Raw genomic sequence first — 21,479 nt, forward strand, 5'->3', positions numbered from 1 at the left:
AATGGGAAAACGAGCCTTTAGTACTCCAAAACGTTCAATGACATTGCGAAGTGATCAATGCCGATAGTTAAACAATTCCTTTACACCACGCGGTTGTCGATTGTTACCCCTATAATCTTATAGATGATATCTTTGACCACGATACGGAGACAGAAATCATTTTGTGCATGAGTAATCAGAATCAACTACATAGTATTTCCTTGCAAAATATTATTTAAATTTTATTACGGTTAGTAGCATGCTATTATTAATATTAAAAAGACAAAAGTAATTTCATCAGCCGGTATCGGGAATCGTGCAACGGCTCTAGTAATAGCATCAATAAAAACTCTCGAGTCATTTGCCATACCCTCCCAACCCGCATAAATGAAAGTAAATAGCATATCAAATGAACAAGCACATATAACATTTTGTCACTATAGACTTTCTTTCTCTATAAAGAGTTTGTTTGCTGGCAGGTGCAAAAGCACTTATATGTGTTCCATCAATTACTTTAATGCAATTCTTAAACCAAGAATAGTATTTGGGATTATGAAGTATATGAGAAGGCACATCACTGCTTTGTGGTGGACGTATGAGGAATTTCCCAATGTGACATATTGCTCTCAATACGAGCTTAAAATGTCTAGAAACTGTTTCACCAGAATGTTGAAATCATTCAGCTACCACTATATGATGAATATTATGTCCTATAATGAACAAAAACATTGCCACTGACTCCTCAATTGAAATTGTATACTTGTCTTCCAACAATTTATGTTCTCTCAATATTCGACATAATTTCAGAAAGACTTCTCTATCTATTCGTGATAAATCAAAACATCGATCGGCATGGTTATTCAGCAATTCCTGAACATACTCATGACCTGTTAACCTTGAAGTTCTCTTTGGTACCTTCGATTTAAAGGATTCTTCACACTCTTGCAGCAAATTCAAACACATACAATCTACAAGGTCATCAAAATCTTCATCTGAATCACTAGACGATGAAGACAATGTGTCACTCCAATCTGTGTTTTCCATCTTGATTTTTCAAGAACCTAGACAAATTTTCAATAACCATTATAAATTAAATATAGTAAAAGGTATATCAAAACAAAGTTTTCATAACATAAAATATAATAAATTGTCCCCCAAACAAATATAACATAAAGTCACATGCATAGGGAAAAAAAAAAAAGGCATAAGGAAATTGTTCAATTAGACATAAAACCAAATATGTGTTTCAAGTCAGATGCATCCAAAAACTAAACCTTGCATTCAGTAATCACCCAAGTCAGTCCAAGCTCTTCAACCAAGCAAACTTCATGGAAATACTCATCTTAATGAACAATTCTCTATAATGCAGTTCCTTGAACTTTTCAGTTACCTTCAAATATGTGTCATCATCTATCTCATCAAGACCTTCAAGGCATTCAATACAATTACTTAGAGAGTATGGATCAAGGCTAGTTGCCTCTTGAGTATGTCTCATTTTCTTATACCTCTCCGCCTTAGCTAATGAAGCTTCAGTCCTTGCTTTGGAAACTTTAGCAATGCAAGCAAGAGTGTCACTAATGGAATCTTTTTTAGTCTCATTTTTTGCACGATGATCAGAGGATGTGGATTTACGACAACGAGGATTATTGTCTTCAAATAAAATATTATCTGATCTTAACCATTAGCAGTTGAACTAACATGGACACCTATATTCATAAATTGATTCTCATGCTCTCGTTCTTCATCTGTATTAGGTGGATCTTGAGTGGATGTATAGTGAAGTTACCCAGTAACAGTCGACGTATTGAAAAGAACTCCCAAAAGTTTGTAATTTTCACAACCTTTTTTTGCAAAAACACTTAGCATTGGGATGAGCCTGTTAAAAAAAAAAAAAAAAAAAAAAAAAACAACAACAAAAGATTGTTAGGAATAACCATGTTTAAAAAGTAAACTAACTATAGTAAAATAATTAATTAAATACATGTTTTACCAGCAAATATGGTTGCCAAGTTTCTTCATCAGCAGTCACAGTGTTTGTTTCCGCATCCCAACCAAACTCAGTTGTCTTGCTTAGAAGAGTTGAAAAATCACAATACTTTATACGTAGTCGATTAAATTTTTGCTCTAGTTGCTCCACATTATAAGCGTGGTTAGTCCTTTTTTGGAACTCCTCTCTAATCTTTTTCCAACACTTAAAAGTAAATGTCCCTAATGGCATGTTCCCCTTGTTAACCTCGTCAACCATTATATCAACAAAACATTTCTCTAAATGTGTAGACCATAGAGCTGACTCCTCAACATGAGCAATTTGAGATGCCATATTTTATTTGTGCATTAGACAAAGAATTACAAGCAATAAAGTGGATTTTCACAAACCTTAAATATATATCACACCCATAAAGTATTAAATAGCAAGCCAATATGATATGAGAAGGAAAAAAAAAAAATAGATGAACATCCTTTGCATCACAAAATTCCAAAAAAATAAAAAAATCAATCTACTATCATTTGTTTTTAACTCAATCAGATTTTAGCTGAAAAGATTATGAAGCCATGGGATCTCCCAAAGCAAAAGTACAGTGTTGTGCTTCAAGAGATATTGGAAGATGAAACTGGAGTATAATGTTGTGCTTCAATCATAAATGGAAGGAAAAGGGATCAGTTGTCCAAGGATAGCCTAATTTATCTATGAAAGTATAACCTTGAAAGATGAAACTGGAGGCTGTTGCAAAATTCATCTTTCTAATTTGCATTGCCAGCATGATAAAGCAATATTATGTTGTTTTTTGGAGATGTGACCAGCAAAAGTCTTTATTGTTGACTGTGGAAGATGCATGCTGTGAAGAACAAACAGGGGATGCTATTGACAACATGCTTTTGCAAGTCCACATGCAAGATGATGTAATCATTGGCCAAACTGTTTTTGCTAGGTGGAACCAGTTAATGCAAGCTCACTGTAGAGGGAAAAACCAAAAAATAAAAAAATCAATTTACTATCATTTGTTTTTAACTCAATCAGATTTTAGCTGAAAAAGATTTGAAGCCATAGGATTGCCCCAAAGATGAGCCCTACAATCTGATAATAGGTGTAGTTAAAGCAGCCTCCAAGCTTGGCTCAAAACAATAGAGCAACCACACTGGTCATCCTACCCAAAGGGTCCTTCATATATATATATATATATATATATATATATATATATTACATAGTTAGGGATGGAAAAGCTAAACAAGTTTGGCTACCATGCCAATACAGAGAAGGTGGAGGTGGGGTGGTCTCAAAAGGACACTACTAAAGTTTTCAAGGGTCATTACTCCAGCAAGGTTACAACATTAAGCTATGGCATGCATAGGGTACTTGAGTTAAAGGGCATCCTATCCTACCCGACTTCACTGTCGGTGGGGTTTCAATGTTTTAAATAATGTCCTTAAAGTACACAACAAAACTAAAAAATAACAACCACCTATTTAGCATAATTGGAATTTAGATCATCACAACCATATTCAATAAAATTAAGACTGGTGGAAAAATATATAACAAACAAATTGAAAATACCCATTAAATTTGTAGTATTTTTATCTAGAGAAAGCTAATCCAGATTGAAATTTTTTAGCTAATCCAAATTGAAATTTTTTGAAGCAATAAAATAAGAGAGTCAAAATAGAAGGCATGACGGATGGGTAGTGAAAGCTGTACAAACATAGATAGTATCATCAGAGAACTAACTAGATTGAAGACAAGCTTGAAGAATACGCCTGAATGGATGATGCTGAAACTGAGATTGAAGAGTTGTAGAGAGAGAATTGGAGCCTTGAATGGGCAAAATAGAATAAGGAAGATGGTGCTGGATGAACATTCAATTTCGACTCTGGATGTTCTAATGAACAAATTACCAAAACTGTGTAATTTCTTCCGTCAATATTTCCCAAAACAAATTAGAAATAAAATTAAACCACAAGCTTCTCAATAATCACAAAAGCAATTAATATAATGGATAAAAACTGAAAGAAGGTTTTAGAAATTTTAATCCACAAAATATCAAAACAAATGCAAAAAGAGATTGAGAGAGAGAGAGTGTGTGAAGGATTACCTGAATAAAAAATATTTTTGGAAGCAGCAGATCTTTAAGCCACGTATATGAGTAAAAAATCTGAAGAAAATCAACCAAATTAAACACAATCAACCCTTAACCCAAGCCAGAACTGTAAGAAACCTCATAAAACCATGTGAATCGTGAGGAAGGAAGATAGTGTGTGTTGTACTTGAATAAAGAGTGTTATTGTGTTTACCTAAAGAAAGAGAGCTTGAAGAACCAGATCCACCCTTCTCTTTGTGTAAATAATGATCTTCAAGAACCAGATCTACCTTCTCTTAGTTGCAGAGAGGTTGACAAGAGAGAAGATGCGTTGTAGAGAGGTTGAAGAGAGAGAAGATAGATGCATTGTAGAGTTTGTGTTATAAACGAGATCAGGCAGAGAGTTGAAAAGAGAGAAAATGCGTTGCAGAGAGGTTGAAGAGAGAAAAGATGAATGTTGCGCCGCTTGTGTTATAAACGATACGAGGGTTATCGTCATTTTTTAACTGGCGATAGTGTTCTCCGTGTTTTCAAAAGAGTCCCTCAACAGTTCTGGAAATTCTGAAAACAGGTTTAAGTTGTTCTTTAGAAACTCACACTATGAAAACTCAGTTTTATAAAAACTATTTCTCAAAAATAGACCCAAGCAAAAAAAAAAAAAAAAAAAAAAAAAAAAACAACACCTCTTTTCAGTTTTGTGTAACTCCCAAAACAGAAAACTGTTTTGGGAGTTGCATTCCAAGCACAACCATCATTTCTCTATAGCTTTAAATAACCAAGCTTTAAATAACCAAGAGGGCCACATTCCACTTAAGATCAATAGTTTTTACAAGCACCTCATTTGCTAAGGTTGTGAGTAACTTTGTTAGAGGAAAATTGGACACTTTTATCATTTATTTAAAACTGGTGTTAAATTTTTTAAAAACAATTTAAGGTTAACAAATACGTTTTTATGTTTATTGTTTTAAAATAAGACAATTTTTTTTACGTTATCAAACAATGTATGTGTTTATATAAAAAAAAGTCAAATTTTTTAATGTTATAAAATAAGACAAATTTTACACACAAACTCTCCATTATGTTTAAGTTTAAATGATAAACAATAAGCAAAAATGGTTACCAATCAAGAAAATTACAGCTGCTTTGATTCAATTTTCTAAAACCAAAACCCTCCTCAAAGAAACCCATAATGCTACATTTGGTGTGCAGGAATGGAATGGAATGGGATGCCCATTTCAACCATTCATTTATTTGGTATGCAATTTAAAGTAAGAATCGTCATTCTATTAGAATGAAAATCCATTCCACAACTAATAATGGTCATTCCATTCCCAAGTATTGTTTTAAAAAAAAATCAAGTTCCCAAAACACCCTTATATTCCAAGTCCAAAAACTACCACCACTACCATCTTCCACCACAACCACCGCTGACTTTCACCATCACTACCACTTCTTTTACCTTCCACCACCGTCACTGCAACCGCCACCATTGTTGCCACCTTCAACCACTACACCATCCCCACCTCCACTGCTTTTAGCCACCGCCATTGCCACCTCCACCGTGGCCACCACCACCACCGACTTCCACCAATGCCACCGTTTTCTACCGCCACCACCTTTGACCACCGCCACCACTATAGCTATTTGATGAGTGCTCAAATGTGACGCATTTTAGCACCTAAGTTAGGGTATTTTAGTCCATAGTATCTATCTTACTTTCATGTCTTAGATACTTATTTGTGTTTCTGCCTATTTCAGGTTAATAAAGTTCAAATAGGCTAACATGAGCCATTTAGCACAGTTTCGGAGCTAAGGAGCAAAGTTGGAAAGAAGCCAAGAAAAATGCACTAGGGGAACTTCGATCAATCGAAGGGGAATCCCGATCGATTGAAGAGATCTTCAATCGATCGAAATGAGGTGGTGCCAACTCAGCTAATCAGATAAGGCCAAAGAAGATATTTTCAAGCCACGTCAGCTTTGATCGATCGAAGCTAAGTGTTTAATCAATCGAAAATCTTCAATCGATCGAAATGCCTACTGGCAATGAGCTGTTTAATTCCCGAGCGCCGATTTCTACCTAACTTGTGCAGTGGCGAATTTCTTCCAATCAGAGGCTGTAATTCTGACTTGGTCCTTACTCAAAGGAGTGTGTAATTGATTTATTGAACAATTATTGTATCATAGAAGATAGATAGAGATATTACCAATTATAGAAATTTTCCTCTCTTTAGAACTAGGGTTTTGGAGAAGAAAGCAAAGATGAAGATGATGATGCCAACCTCCAAGCTAGCCCTTGAGGGTTCCATGTCCACTACAATTGTAATGACCCGGTCATTTTCCTTCCTTTCATTTTTCTCAGATTTTTATGGATATTTTTTTTCCTTTGATCTTTTCTTTCTGAGTTTGGTTTCTCGTCACTTAGTGTCGTCTCGAGTGCTCGGGAATGATTTCCGAGACTCTTTACTTTGGATTGATTACTTTCTTTAAGGACCGAGTTATTTTCACATTTTCACTTTTGTGACACTATTCACTTTTCATCTTGTCCCGTTTGTCACTTTCTTGGCACAACCTCACTTTTCGTGTTCGGATTTGATTCCGGTTTTGCATGAATCCCCAATATTTAAATTCTATGCCATATGTATTTTTACTTTTGTAGAAAAAGCATGCTAGTTGCTTACTTTTACGTAAAGGGGTATGGATGCATACTTCTTTGCTTTTTTTCTTTCTTTTAAGGATATTTGTGTAATTACTATAAGTAATTATTTTTCATCTTAAGGACCATTTTGTAATTTAATTTGGAAGATATTTTCAAAAAGGACCTTTTTATAATTTTTGAAAAGTGTGACAAGTGTCACACTCTCATGGGGCCACTTATTGGCATTGGGGTTGAGTCACTTGGAAGCATAATCTTGCGACATGTGGAGGGTGGAATTCACCCACTTGTCGACTTAGGATAGGTACACTTGTTGGCTTGGATGGTTGACAAGTGTAGGTTTAAGATTAAGCCTAAAAAGGAGCCATGGATTGGTGACAAGTGTAGGCACCAAATTTAGTCTTGCAATTATTTTGGGCTACTTTGTTAAAGAGGGGTTTTTGTGCAATTGACCATAGATATGTGTGTTGACCATGGTGTAGGATCACATAGTGAGTGGAGGATTTCTATTTCCTCCACTCACACTTCTTCACATTATGTCATTATCTTCCTCACCACAAATCTTAGCCACCATTAGAAAAGCTTGATGCTTAGGCCTTGACTTTGATTTTTGAGGGCCTTCCACTCACCTTAGACCATAAAGCTTGGAATACAAAAGCTCTGCCTTACCTTCCTCTACATAACCCTTGAAGGGTTTGCCATTTTGTGTTGATTTGCCTTGGATTCTAGAGAGACTCTTCTCTAGTGAGGTAGGGGGTGTTATAGTTTATTATTTAAGAGTTTTTACTTGCTTTTGTAATGAAATATAAGTTGTATGCATGTCTTATGTTAATTTGATAAATTAATGATTTATTGTAGTTTGCATATAACTCACTTTAGACTTGATAAATGGCATAGCCATGATTTGATCTTTGTTGTATATTAATTTGGGATGATTTAAATGATTTTTCAAATTTAGAGATTTTATGAATCTAAATTGATTTAAATTCTACTTAATTATACCTTACTTGTATTCCATTTTTGACTTGATATATGGCATGACCATGACTTAGTCCTTGTTATATATTAATTTGGGATCATTTGAACAACTTTTGAAAATTAGAGATTTAATTAATTTAAATTAATTAAATTCTACATGATGATGTCTTGCTCATTTTGCACTTTTAATGGGATATATGTAATGACCATGCTATGTTGTTTAACATATATTAATTTGAGATTATTTGGAAGTGATTTGAAAACTAGAGAATTTAATTATTTTTGTTTAATTAAATTCTATCTAATTGCTCCATGGATTTAATTGTGTTCCGGAAGTTGTTTCTATGTTTAAATCATGGACTTGGACTTGTTATACATTCACTTGGTTACATTTTGAGTATTGGATAACATTGTTGTTATATTTAGATTCATGAGTTTATGTCTTTAATATTGAGTAACATTGTTATTGTGTGTAACGAATCATACACTGAAGATTCGACATTTGTCATACCATAGTAGTTGTGGGCTTAGAGCATGTATTGTATGTGTTTCCAAATTTGGTTGTGCGTGGTAGATAGTTGATTATCTTGTATATACATGTTGATATATACGTTGTTGCACAACTTGTTGATTTTGGAAACTTGGGGATGTCGTTGTCTGATTACGGCTAGGACATGGTTCTAGTACGGGGGATTGTCCCTCTATAGTCTAGTGCGCATATAGGGAGGTTACCCATGGGCTAGTAACCCTAAAGTAACTACGTTGTCGGTCTGATCCGGCATGATGTCCAAGTATCCACCTTGATTGATTTCGCATTTTATTTCAAGTTGATGACTAGCTGATGTTGTAACTTATTGTTCCTTACTTGATTTCCCGTTATAGGTTTCAAGATGTTAACTTTGAGAAATTGTGCTCTATGCGTTGTATAGGAAGTTCCAATGTTGGTTAAATTGCATTGATATTGTGATTTGTGTTTTATTGTTCTAATGTAACCTAGGATGATTTCTTAGACTCATTTGGAACATAGACGTTAGGTGACATGAACCATTTTAGTTGATTTCGCATTTCAGATTTCAAGTTGATGACTTCGATGATCTGTATGTTGTTGCATTGTATATTATGCTTCTATATTGTTTAATTGCATAAATATTGTAATTTATGTGATGGCCCTGGTTTTTAGGCCAGCGCGTCCTGTGATGAATCGAACATAAATTCGATAACGAATCTAGAATACGGAAGCAAGAAATAAGACAACGGTCTCCCAAGGCACAACACACCTCTAAGACACTTTGATGACCTTCCATGAGGTCGTGGAACTCAATGAGAACTGACGCAGAAGCAAAAGATCAGAAAATAACAATTAAGTCCCAATGGGCAAAATAGTCATTTTACATGGAAATGACGTCCCTAGAATGTATATTATTCCCAAAACACATCCGTTACTTCTCATGAAATCACGGAACTCAAAAGAAAGTAGCGGAAACGGAAAACAAGAAAAATCGGACAAAAATGGCCCCAAGGGCAAAATAGTCATTTTTAAAACTATGAATTCGGGTGCCACCGAGCACACTGCTGGAAAGACACCGAAAAACTAATCAAGATGGACTCAAGAATCACATAAGTCAGAGTCTGGACGAAGGAGAAACGACAAGACGAAGAAAAACGAGCACTTAAGGCTAAAAGGGTAAATTAGTAATTATCCATGAATATCTGGGTGCAACCGAGCACACCGTTGGATAGAGGACAAAAAAAATAGTCAAGTTCAAAATTTTTTTTTACTCGATTTGGAGTCTGGACGAGGGAGAAAGGTCAAAAACAAAAAGAGGGTCATGACAGCTACGGTGCTACCGACCCACTGCTGCTACAACTGAGAGTAAAAACGGGCATCTAAACGGACTTTTTTTTGGAAAAACTTAAAGAAGAAACCCCCCCTAAAATCAAGGTTTCTACCCAGCAACGTGGACGGAAAAAAAAATGTATTACAAAATATCCAGAATGCCCCCAAGAAAATCAGGTTAAGAGGGTAAAAATCATTCCTAGCTACTGCCCAAGGAAAGGAAATGGGGCTTCGGGAGGTTTTTAAATTGCCTAAATTGAAAATACAATCTTAAAATACACCCACAAGACCCCCGAAAGTTTCGGATCGGTCGTCACACTTTTCAAAAAAAAGTCGATGAATAGTACTAAGTACATTTGTATTGAAAATCAGTAAAAAACCTGGCAACAAGGATTTTTCAAAAAAAAAATGGGTTTTTGAGGGCGAAGATGACATTTTCTGGAAAAACACAAAGAAGAAACCCCCTCTGAAATTGAGTTTTCTACCCAACTGCGTAGGCAAAAATGAAAAAAATATATTGTGAAATACCTGAAATGCCCCTGGAACAGAATAAGGTAAAAACTAAAAAAAATGCAACCTTAAGTTTTTGTTCCATCAAGAAGGGTATTGTTTGCCAAAGTGAACATGTAAGTATATGTGATATTATAAGGTAGATATACTACAATGTCCTACAGCCTCATGGCATGTTGTATGTAAGATATGACCCTTCAATGCATGAAATCTCCTAACTTCCATAAGCAACAATGAAGTTAAAAATTTGCATACATATCACATAAGTGTCTTTGGCCCTTGGCCTCATTACATACAAGTCAAATTCATTGCATAGAGTATACTCATGTACATATTACATAAATAGAATCAAATATACACATTTTTGACATATAAGGCTACAAGTGGCATTTCAAGCCAACCTTTACAAAAATTAAAACCTTCAAGTCAACAAATCATCCAAGCATAATGAGAATCTCGAACCTTGATTCCTGTACCTGAAAAATGTCCCCACTACATGGGTGAGTAACATAAAGCTACTCGTAGGAAACGAGCATGCATCGACCTATAATTTTACAATTATATCACCTTAAGGTGAAACATGTTAAAGGGTCTCATGCCACCTAACGTCTATATCAAGTAAAATTCAGGGAGCATCCTAAGCTACTCATGCAATTCAAAGCGAACCACAGCATACAAGTATACATGCTCAAATATACTAAACAATGTTAAAACATGTTATGCGACATATAAACATACATCTCTAAGTATACTAAACCATATTAAGACAAGTCATGCAATATCTAAGCATATCTACACAAGTATACATTAATATGGAAATCTCATGAATCAAATACACAACCACATGTATACTAAGCGAAAAGGATTGCGCATGAGACAAGTATACACGTCACAAGTATACTAAATGAAATTTAAACTCATGGAACAAGTATACAAGTTTAAGTATACTACATAGTATTCAATTGCCCAAAACAAGCATCAATTCTCAAGCTACAAGTAATCCATGATTAACAACTTAAAATTAAATGCAAAAACAACAAATAGTGGAAAGACTAGAACATGTGGTCACTAGACCAAGCAAGTATTTTCGGGTAATTACGACCCACAAGGTACCACCTAGTGCACACTTATGACTTAGAAGACTCTTGTCTCCGTACTAGAGCCAAACTCTAGCCATCACATAATTTATGTCCTCACAAGCTTTCCAAAACCAATAAGTTCAAAACTTATACAAAATCAAATGCAAGTTACCACATTCCATGCACAAGTAAGGTTGATTCCACACAAATCATGTCCTAGAATTCAAGTCTAAATAGCATATGAAATGTCAAGTCTCTAATATGCAATTTATATAGAAAGTAAGAATATTTAACAACAATTGAGTCACATTACCATCCTAAGCCATAAGTACTAAATACGCTTCAATTTAGTAACAAGGTTTCAAGGTAAACAATTGTAATATTTTAACGAGTCATATACCTACACAAGATATATTTAAACAAGTTATGCAAGTCAATGATATTTTATATCATGCTAAGTCCAATTACCATTTCAAGAGCCCACAAGTACTAATTCTATATTTAATTAGTAATATGCTCACAAGGTAATTAATTTCACTACATTTCAAAGGATTTTCAACCTAACATGAAGAGTCTCTAGATTTCAAATCAATCCCTAATAACCTCAAATTAATATATGTTAAATAACACAGCATGCTCAATACATATATCAAATCAAAAGAGCAAAATGAGCAAGACAACATCATGTAGATTTTAATTAATTTAAATTAATTAAATCTCTAATTTTTCAAAAGTTGTTCAAATGATCCCAAATAAATATATAACAAGGACTAAGTCATGGCCATGCCATATATCAAGTCAAAAATAGAACACAAGCAAGGTACAATTTAGTAGAATTTAAATCAATTTAAATTCATTAAATCTCTAGATTTGAAAACTCATTTAAATCACCCCAAATTAATATACAACAAAGATCAAGTCATGGTCATGCCGTATGTCAAGTCTAAAGTGAGTTATATGCAAGTTACAATAAATCATTTATTTCTCAAATTAACATAAGACATGCATACAACTTATATTTCATACAAAAGCAAGTAAAAACACTTAGATAATAACCTATAACACCCCTACCTCACAAGAGGATTGTTCCTCTTGAATCCAAGGCAAATCAACAAAAAATGGCAAATCCTTCAAGGGTTATGTAGAGGAGGATGAGGAGAACAAAAAGTATTCCCAAGGTTAAGCTTAGAAATCAATGAAAGGCTTTCAAAATTCAAGGTCAAAGCTTAAGGCTTTAAGTTTCTTCCATGGAGGCTAGGGTTTATGGTGAGGAAGATAATGATAGAATGTGAAAAAGTGTGAGTGGAGGAAATCCTCCACTCACTAGGTGATCTGACACTATGGTCAATACACACATCTATGGTCAATTGCACAAAAATCCTTCTTTAACAACATAATTCCAAAGTAGCCCAAAAATAATTGTGAGACTTAATTTGAAGCATACACTTGTCACTCATCCATGGCTCCCTCCTAGGCTTAATCCTAAGCCTACACTTGTCAACCATCCAAGCCAACAAGTGCTCCAATCCTAGGCCAACAAGTGGGTGAATCTCCACCCTCCATGTGTCATCATCCAAGGCATCAAAGTGTCTCCACACAAATGTCAACAAGTGGACCAATGAGAGTGTGACACTTGTCGCACTTTTCAAAAATTACAAAAAGGTCCTTTTTGAAAATATCTTCCAAATTAAATTACAAAATGGTTCCTAAGATGAAAAATAATTACTTTACATAATTATACTAAATCCCCAAAAGTTAAGAAAATTACCAAAAGGTTATGCATCCATGCCTTTTACAAGAAAAATAAACACTTAGCATGCTTTTCTAAGAAAGTAAAAATACACATAGCATGGAATTTAAATATTATGGATGCATACAAAATCGGAATCAAATCTGAACACGAAAAGTGAGGTTGTGCCAACAAAATGACAAAGGGGAAAAAGACGAAAAGTGAATAGTGTCAAAAAATGAAAAATGTGGAAATGACTCGGTCCTTAAAGGAAGTTGTCAATCCAAGGGCAAGAGTCTCAGAAACCATTTTCGAGTACCTGAGACGACACTAAGTGACAAGAAATAGAACCCAGAAAAGAAATTTCAACGAAAAAAATTCATCCGTAAAATTGAGGAAAAAAGGAAAGGAATGAAAATGACAGGGTCATTACAATTTATGCTTGGAACGTTTTGAAGTAGCTTAGGATGATTTTTGAATTTCACTTATAATATAAACGTTAGGTGGCATGAACCACTCTAGTTGTTTTTGTGTTTTAGATTTCACGTTGATGGCTTTGAGAATCTATATTATGTTGTTTCGTATAACATTCTTCTATGTTGTCTGAATTGCATGAATGATGTGATTTATGCTGGGAATGATCTAAGGTAGCTTAGGATGCTCCTTGAGTCACACTTTCAACTTAGACGTTAAGTGGCATGATCCTTTCGAATTGTTTCACCTTAAGGTGATAATATTGTAAAATGATAGGTCTATGTATGCTTATCTCCTACGCGTAGCTTTATGTTACCACCCCAAAGTTACCGGGGCATTTTTCTGGTACGAAGAGTTGGTTCATGATGCTCATCATTCCTTGGATGACTTGTAGCTTTTAAGTTTCCATTTCATGCAAATGTTAACATGTAATGTCATTTTGTAACTTTTTATGTCAAAACTTGTATATTTGATTTCATATATGTAATGTGTATATAAGTACACCTTTTGTAATGTATTTGACATGTATGAGATGAGGCCGAAGGCCAATGACAATTCTTTGTATCCTATGTAGCTTTCGACTTCATGAAATATTATGAAAATATTGAAAAATGTCAAGTTATTGTTTCACCATGGTTGCATCGGGTGTGGGAATTCCATTTTTATTCTTTCATAGGGTATCATTAATCATGTATGAAGTGTGGCCAAGGGCCAAACTGTCATTTGACTCTATTTTATAATTTTGGTTTTCAAAATTTCCATTTTAAGTTCATTTTCGCCTTTTTGGCCATCGGGGGGTCAGATTTTGCATCGGCGGTATTTTTAAGCCATGGATCATTGTAGCGCGTCCTAATAGGTAAGTTACGTCTGCGTGCATGGTCGTTTCCGGGAAAAACTCTTTCATTGGTGAAATGAGCCTCTTATGGACACATTTCACACTTTTCTTGCATAAATTTAGCTTAAGGGCATTTTGAGGATTTCCTTTGGGAAATAAATACCAGTCTTAACTTTGTCACATAGAAAATATGATTTTAGGGGGAGTTTCTTCATAGCATTTTTCCAAAAAATGTCATCTTGGTGTCGAAAACCGCGTTTCAAACTCATTTTTCTGGTTTTTCTGCAATTTCACTGTTTAGGTTCAACTCTGGGTGGATTGAACCGGTTCATAGGGGCTGAACTGATTCAAGGTGTGTTTTTGGTCTAACATGAACACCGGTTCAAGAAGGTTAAACCAGTTCAAGTTTTCCAGAACCTGTTTATAGGTTCAGCTTTGGCCTTCTAACTTCGATCTGACGTAACTTCTTTGTTTCAACTTTAATTTGGTCCGTTCTTTAGTCTAAACTGACCGTGTCGAAGCAAGCTTTCCAATGGTACCAATTTCAGTTTCAGATTATTCTCCTAGCTCGAGATATCCTTGTTTTAGTGAGAGGGTGTCAGATTTGATTCGAACCGGGATAGGGTTCATTTGGGATTTCTCTTCCTTTGGCCTTGGGACTTCATGTGGTAACTTCTTCATTTCAATTATAATTTGGTCCATTCTTGAGTTTAAACTGACCGTGTTGAAGCAAGCTTTCCAATGATACCAATTTCAGTTTCAGATTATTCTCCTAGCTCGAGATATCCTTGTTTTAGTGAGAGGGTGTCAGATTTGATTCAAACCGGGATAGGGTTCATTTGGGATTTCTCTTCCTTTGGCCTTGGGACTTCATGTGAAGTTACTAAAGGATGTTTTTGATCTTATTTGACTTGTTGGAAGTCAAACTCCTTCCTCTTAGGGTAAATTGATCATTTTACCGTTGATCCTTCTTTTGGTAGGGTTTTGATACCCTTGTCTTTGTTTTGCTTCCATTAAGCCTTGAAATTCCTCGAAGGGCCATTCTTGTGTCTTAGGGATGACGTACATCTCTAAGGACTTGTTTTAGTTTTGCTTCCACATTTTTAGGTCCATTTCGGGTCATCACAGGACACACTGGGTTAAAAAATCCAGGGTCATCACAACAATGAGTGGCTAAATCCTTCTCTTGGGGCTAGAGATAGCCCCTAGGCTTGCTTCTCAAACCTAGCTTTTGTGTATTTTTGGGGATTTTAATTGTAATAGATGTTTTGACCATGAATTAATATAGATCTTGTAATTTCTACTTGATTTATATAGATTAATGCTTTCAATTGATCATTTGGCTTTAGTCATATGCCTATGTATGCTAGAATTGATGTTTATATTTTTATCTCTAGATTTAATGAAGTTGATGCATGTCTACGTGTGTTGATGATGTTGATCTAGTGATGGTCAAGGCATGGTGCTTAATGGAACACTTTTGTGATTTATTTGATGGTTCACACTTGTTTCTTGATGGATTGTATCATATCTCTAGTTTAATTTCATGTCTCTAGCATAGTTGTAGTGTAATTACTTTAATTTCTTAAGCAGGTGAACAATTCATTCTTGTTTCTTGATGTTCCATACTTGTGAATGCAAAGAGTGCATGTTTCTAAATATTTGTGTGTGCATTAATTGTGGTTTAATTGAATGGATATTGCTCTCATTTAATAGGTTGCGTTATTCATTAAAATTGGCTAGACAATCTATACTTATTTGCCATCCATGCTTAGTTTCAATTTATTTCACACACACACAAGTTACAATTTAAATTTCCCCATTAATGTATAATTGCTAGTGTTTGATGAAGTGAAGCTTAATAGTGACTCTAAGCCCCAAGACCTCTCTCCTATATCTTTTCCCTACTTTCTAGATTGCTATTTACTTGCATTAGTTGTAATTGCATTGTAGTTTAATTAAATAATCACCAACCATCTTTGATCATTCGACCTACTAATCCGACATTAGTTTCCATCACAAATACATCTCCTTTCCCTTGGGACGATCCCTACTCACTCTAGCTATATTTTTAGTTGGAAGTGGTAGTGGTATTTTCTAAATTTAAACTTGGTCACACTACACACTTTTGCATGCAATTTGGTTTGAGAGACGAGACCACACTATGTTTTGGCGTCGTTGCCGTGGATTGGCACTGTCGTATTTAGAAATTAATTAGGAATTAGTACTCTTTTGATCTTGTTTTTATTTTTATTTTATTTTGGTTACTTATTGTGTTTGTTCTTCATTGGCTAGGTGAGTTAAGTAAAAAGGGGTGAAGCAAAAGAACTCTAGAGTAAAGAAGCAAAGGAAGCCAAGCAAAGATAAGGAAGAGCATAAAAAGCTCAAAAATAATAAAAATTGCAAAACAAAGTAAGGCAAAGAAAAAAATTGAAAAATCATTTGAAGTTGCTTAAGAACCTTTTGTGAGCTTCTCTAAACTCTATCTCTAGTTAAATCGTGAGCCCGTATGGAGCTAAGTCTTTACTTTCATAGATAAATCGTGAGCCCGCGTGGAGGCAATTTAATTTTTCTTGCATATTGTTCAAAGCATGGGAGTATGGGATCATCGTATGTGGAGGATTGTTGATTATTGATTTATTACGGAGGAGAAGTGATTGCTACTTGCTTGTTGCTTGTTTGTGTTTTGTTTGTGCATGCATGGTCATAAGTCGTTAAATCCTACTCTTATCCTACTTAATTTGAATCTTTGAATCCATTGTTCATAATTCTAAGGGAAGGGGTAATTCTAGTCATTCCATTTCATCAATGGAAGACATCAATGAGGATCGTGTGGAGGACCTTGGTCACATAGACCAAGAAGACATCCTTCATCCTAATGTGCATCATGACAACATCCAAGTACCATGAGGCATGCCAAGACCATTCATACCACCACAACAACAAGGCCAAGTTTCATTGGGAATGCCTCGGCCAATTTTTGCTCCACAACCTCCCATTATTCAAGGCCATCAAGGTGCTTATGTAGCATCACCGGTTGTGAATCATCCTCTTGCTTTGCGTGATCATTATGTGCCAAATGAATATAATGCACCCACATGCATTCAATTGCCCCCATTTAGAGCACATCACTATGAAATTAAACCGCAAACTATTTAAATGCTTCCTAACTATCATGGACTTCCAAGTGAAAAACCTTACAAGCATTTGGATGAGTTTCTTGAAGTGTGTTCCCCTATGAAATACATGGACATTCCGGAAGAGGTTTTGAGATTAAAACTTTTTCCTTTTACCCTTAAAGATAAGGCAAAATATTGGTTTAATAATCTTAGGCCTTTTTCGATAACTTCTTGGGCAGAAATGCAACAAGAGTTCTTGAAGAAGTACTATCCGGTTTCAAAGACCAATGCAATAAGAACTTCAATTAGAGAATTTTCTCAAGGGGAAGGGGAATTGTTTCATGAGGCATGGGAGCGCCTTAATGACTTGCTTAGGAAGTGTCCACATCATGACATTCCTAAATGGCAATTGGTGCAATTTTTCTTTGAAAGTTTGTTGGATAATTTTAAGGGTATGGTTGATACATCTATGGGTAGTTCATATCTTGATAGGCATGAGGATGATGTATGGCGTCTTTATGAAAGCATGAGTGAGAATTCAATGCATCAATCCTTGTCTTCCAAAAATGGTTGAAATTTAGATGGAAGGAAGAATGTCAGCTTATATTAAGTTGACAATTCCAATGACATAGCCGCCGAAGTCAAATCTTTATCTTAAAGGTTTGATCAATTTTTGATCAACCAAAATTCGGTGAATCAAGTGTCTTCCTCCCCTAATCATATTCATTATCATAATTCTAATGAATCAAGCATGACTTGTTCTAGTGTTTTACATTTTACTTCCAATTGTCCCCATGGACATGTGCAAAGTGAGAACCATGAACAAGTTGATGCCACATTTGTTAACCAAGGGAATAATCTCTATGGCTCACATTACAATCCGAGTGGAGAAACCATCCAAACTTCTCTTGGAAAAGACAAGGGGAAGGCTCAAACCTTCCCCAAGGTGGTTTTTAAGGCAAGTATGTTCCACCCCCAATGCAAAACCAATGTTATAGATCATCTTTTCAATCATCACATGGAAATCAATTTTATAACTCTCATTTTCCTAATCAATCATCTTATTCTCAAGGAAATTCTAGAAGTCCCGCTTTTAAGGAAAAAGTGTTGACTGCTTTGGGTACTTTGGAGGCAAATACCCAATTGTTTCATTCTCATTCCCAATCCATTGCAAAGCTAGAAACCCAAGTCGGGCAAATAGTTAGCACATTGAATGCTGGGGAAAAAGGGAAAATGCCTTTGAATCCACCAAAACAATAATTTGTTGTGGAGACAAATTACTTATTGGAAAGTCCCACAATTGAGCATGTCATTGTGGTGACGACCTTGAGAAGTGGAAAAATTGTTGACAATCAAGTTGGAGTTCACAATGAAGAAAATGAACCAGTGCAACCAAAAGTTGACACCCGTCCTATTTCATATCCTATTCCTCCTTCATTACATGTGCATGAACCTTTTGTTGAAAAAGTTTTGAAAAATGATTTGAGAACTTCTTGTGTTAAAAGTGATTTTGAGAAAGATTTTAAAAAAGATTTTGAGCCAAAAGCTCTATTTCTGGATGCCTTAAAAGGGTCCATTTCTCTTGAAAAACAAAAGACCAAGGCTAATGAAATAATTGAAATGTTTAGGCAAGTGAAGATAAATCTTCCCCTCTTGGATGCAATTAAACAAATTCCGGCTTATGCCAAATTTTTGAAAGATCTTTGCACCCAAAAGAGGAAGAACAAAAGCCAATCACCAAAGAAAGTGGTCTTGACCAAGCAAGCAAGCTCCATTTTGCAATATAATTCCAAAATTTAAAGACCTCGGTTCACCTATTACTTCTTACATCATTGGTGACCATGTCATTAACCAGGCTCTTCTTGATTTAGGAGCAAGTGTTAACCTTCTTCCATATTCAGTGTATGTTCAATTGGGCTTAGGAGATTTGAAACCAACGTCAGTAGATTTGCAACTAGCCAACCGATCCATCAAAAAGCCCCAGGGTATTATTGAGGATGTGTTGATTAAAATTGATAAATTCTTTTTCCCGGTCAATTTCATTGTCATTGACATGGAACCGATCCTAAATCCCAAGAGCTAAATTCCCGTTATCCTTGGCTGTCCCTTCTTGGCAACCGTAAATGCCAACATCAATTGTAGGACAGGGATAATGAAAATTTCATTTGGGCATATGAAGGTGAAATTAAACATATTTAATCCAACCCTGAGTTCAATGGACAAGCATGAAGAAGTGTGTGTTGTGGAAAAATGTATTGACAATGAAATTGAAAAATTTGAGTCTTTGCTTGAGGTTAAAAACTTCAAAGGTTTGTCTTACAAAATGATTTCAAGGAAGAAAGTTTTAAAGCCAAGTGTTGAAAGGGCATGGAAGCCCAAGAGTTACATTGACAAAGGACCATTAATCTCCTTTCAATCAAATCCAACAAGTTCTTTAGGGAATAATTTGTTGGGTGGGATTCAAAAGGCCATTCACCCTGTCATGGAGGGGATGCACAACAAGATTTTTGATCTGGGCTAAAAGAGCCCGACGTCTTACTAGAGACGTTAAAGACTAGTTCATTTCGTAGGGTTTGACAACCTTATTCCTCCCTCATTTCTATTTTTACATGTTCTTGCATCGTCTAGATATGAGTTGCATTAAAAAATCTGGCTCGAGAGCCATTTTTTGCATTTTGAGTACTGCCAGTGAGGTTTCAATTGATCGAACTCTAGTTCGATTGATCGAAGTCCCACTTCGATCTATCGAATCACCTGGGTTGAGGACCTTTCAAATTCCATTTTGATCGATCAAAGTTAAGTTCAATCGATCGAAATCCATTTTGGATCGATCAAAGTTAAGGGTTTAATCGATCGAAGTACTTCGATCGATCGAAAATGTGTCATTTGAAATCTTTCGGAAATCCCTTTGGCCATTCAGTTCCAAATTTTTATTTTTATTATTTTGTTTTTGTTTTTCTCCCTTTTTCCTTTTATTTATTTTTTCTTTTTTTTTCTTCCTCCCTATTCATCTTCTCTTTCGCACCAAACCCTAACCCTCTCTCCCCGAATCCATCTCTATCTCTCACCACCACAATCTCTCTCCCTCAACCTCATCGCCATCACCGAACCATCCCACTCTTTTCTCCAAGGTCAGCAACCTAAGGAAAGCCAACACAAGCCACCGCCGACTCTATTGAAAGCGACAAAAAGCTTTTAGCGACGACCAAGCTTCTTCTCTTTCTTCTCTCTCCATTTCACTCTATTTCCTGTCTTTTCTTCATCTTCGGCCGATTTAGGCCAAGGAGATCCTTTCCAAGCTAGCTTCTGAAAATTCCGGCGAGGCTTCGGTGACCTCCGGTCATCTTCTCCAACGTAAGCGAGGTTAAAAAACCTCCGTTTTTGTTCCAAATCTCTTCCTCTACTCTTCTCTACTCTCTAAGTTGTTGGGTGAGTTCCACATTTTTAATTTTTTATTTTTGCATCATTTTATTTTTATTTTTATTTTTATCTTGTTTATTGATTTCTTTCTATTTTTGCATTTTAGTTTTGCATGTTAATTGCCATCTTGTATATATTCTTGTGTACATATGCAAATTGAAAACAAATAAAAATTGAAAAGCAACCAAAACAAATAAAAATTCAAAATTCAAAATTCAAAAAAATAAAAAAAAAAATAAAAAAAAATTGCAAAATAACAAAATAAAATAAAATTTTTGTTGACAATAGTTTCTAAAAAATTTGGACACAATTGATTTGAATTGAATTATGATGTTTGTTGAAAGTTGATAGGAACAAAATAAAAATGAATGATGGACTTTGGTTGGTATAGTTTTTAAAAGGAGAATGGGCAAAAATTGAATTAGTTTTGTGGATTGATTGTGGGTGGTGTCCCTTGTTGGATGTTGAGATTGATTAATTGATTGTGTTGAATGTTATACATGGATGTTTATTATGTTTAAAATTTTTTTAGGATGTCCATTTTTAAGGGAAGCCATGCTGGATTTTTGAAAATTTTCTACACTTTGATTTTAAAATCTAAAACGGCATGTGGTTTGATTCTTGGACTTTGAGATGGAATTTGGAAAGAATTTTAAAATTGATTTTGGATTAAAAAGAAAGAAGTGTTTGACTTTTTTTCAAAGAAGAAATGTTGATATTGATTTTGAAATGGCTTTGAAAGTTTGAATTGTTGTTAGCATAGTTCCACCTTGTCGCATTAGTGTTGAAAATG

At 35.1% G+C, this 21,479-nt stretch overlaps 1 long non-coding RNA gene and 1 pseudogene across 4 annotated transcripts; both read right to left on the minus strand.

Moving 5' to 3' along the window:
- Positions 1-714: 714 nt before the first annotated feature.
- Positions 715-4,828, minus strand: LOC132295631 (uncharacterized). Of its 4 annotated transcripts, none has more exons than XR_009478558.1 (4): positions 4,267-4,667; positions 4,068-4,127; positions 1,254-1,855; positions 715-1,040 (listed from the first exon to the last, which is right to left on the minus strand). It is a non-coding gene; the product is annotated as an uncharacterized LOC132295631 (long non-coding RNA). The 4 variants fall into 4 exon arrangements; XR_009478556.1 differs by lacking the exon at positions 715-1,040 and adding an exon at positions 1,970-2,933 and having other exon boundaries at positions 1,089-1,855; positions 4,267-4,828; XR_009478557.1 differs by lacking the exon at positions 715-1,040 and adding an exon at positions 1,970-2,187 and having other exon boundaries at positions 1,089-1,855; positions 4,267-4,815.
- Positions 4,829-17,563: 12,735 nt separating this feature from the next.
- LOC132284051 (small nucleolar RNA R71) lies at positions 17,564-17,662 on the minus strand (annotated as a pseudogene).
- Between the last annotated feature and the right edge of the window lie 3,817 nt (positions 17,663-21,479).

This window comes from Cornus florida, unplaced genomic scaffold (genome assembly GCF_030987335.1).
Source record: "Cornus florida cultivar Cherokee Brave unplaced genomic scaffold, ASM3098733v1 CherokeeBrave_3.0.0_Hap2_Chr01, whole genome shotgun sequence".
In the NCBI taxonomy this organism is placed as follows: Eukaryota; Viridiplantae; Streptophyta; class Magnoliopsida; order Cornales; family Cornaceae; genus Cornus; species Cornus florida.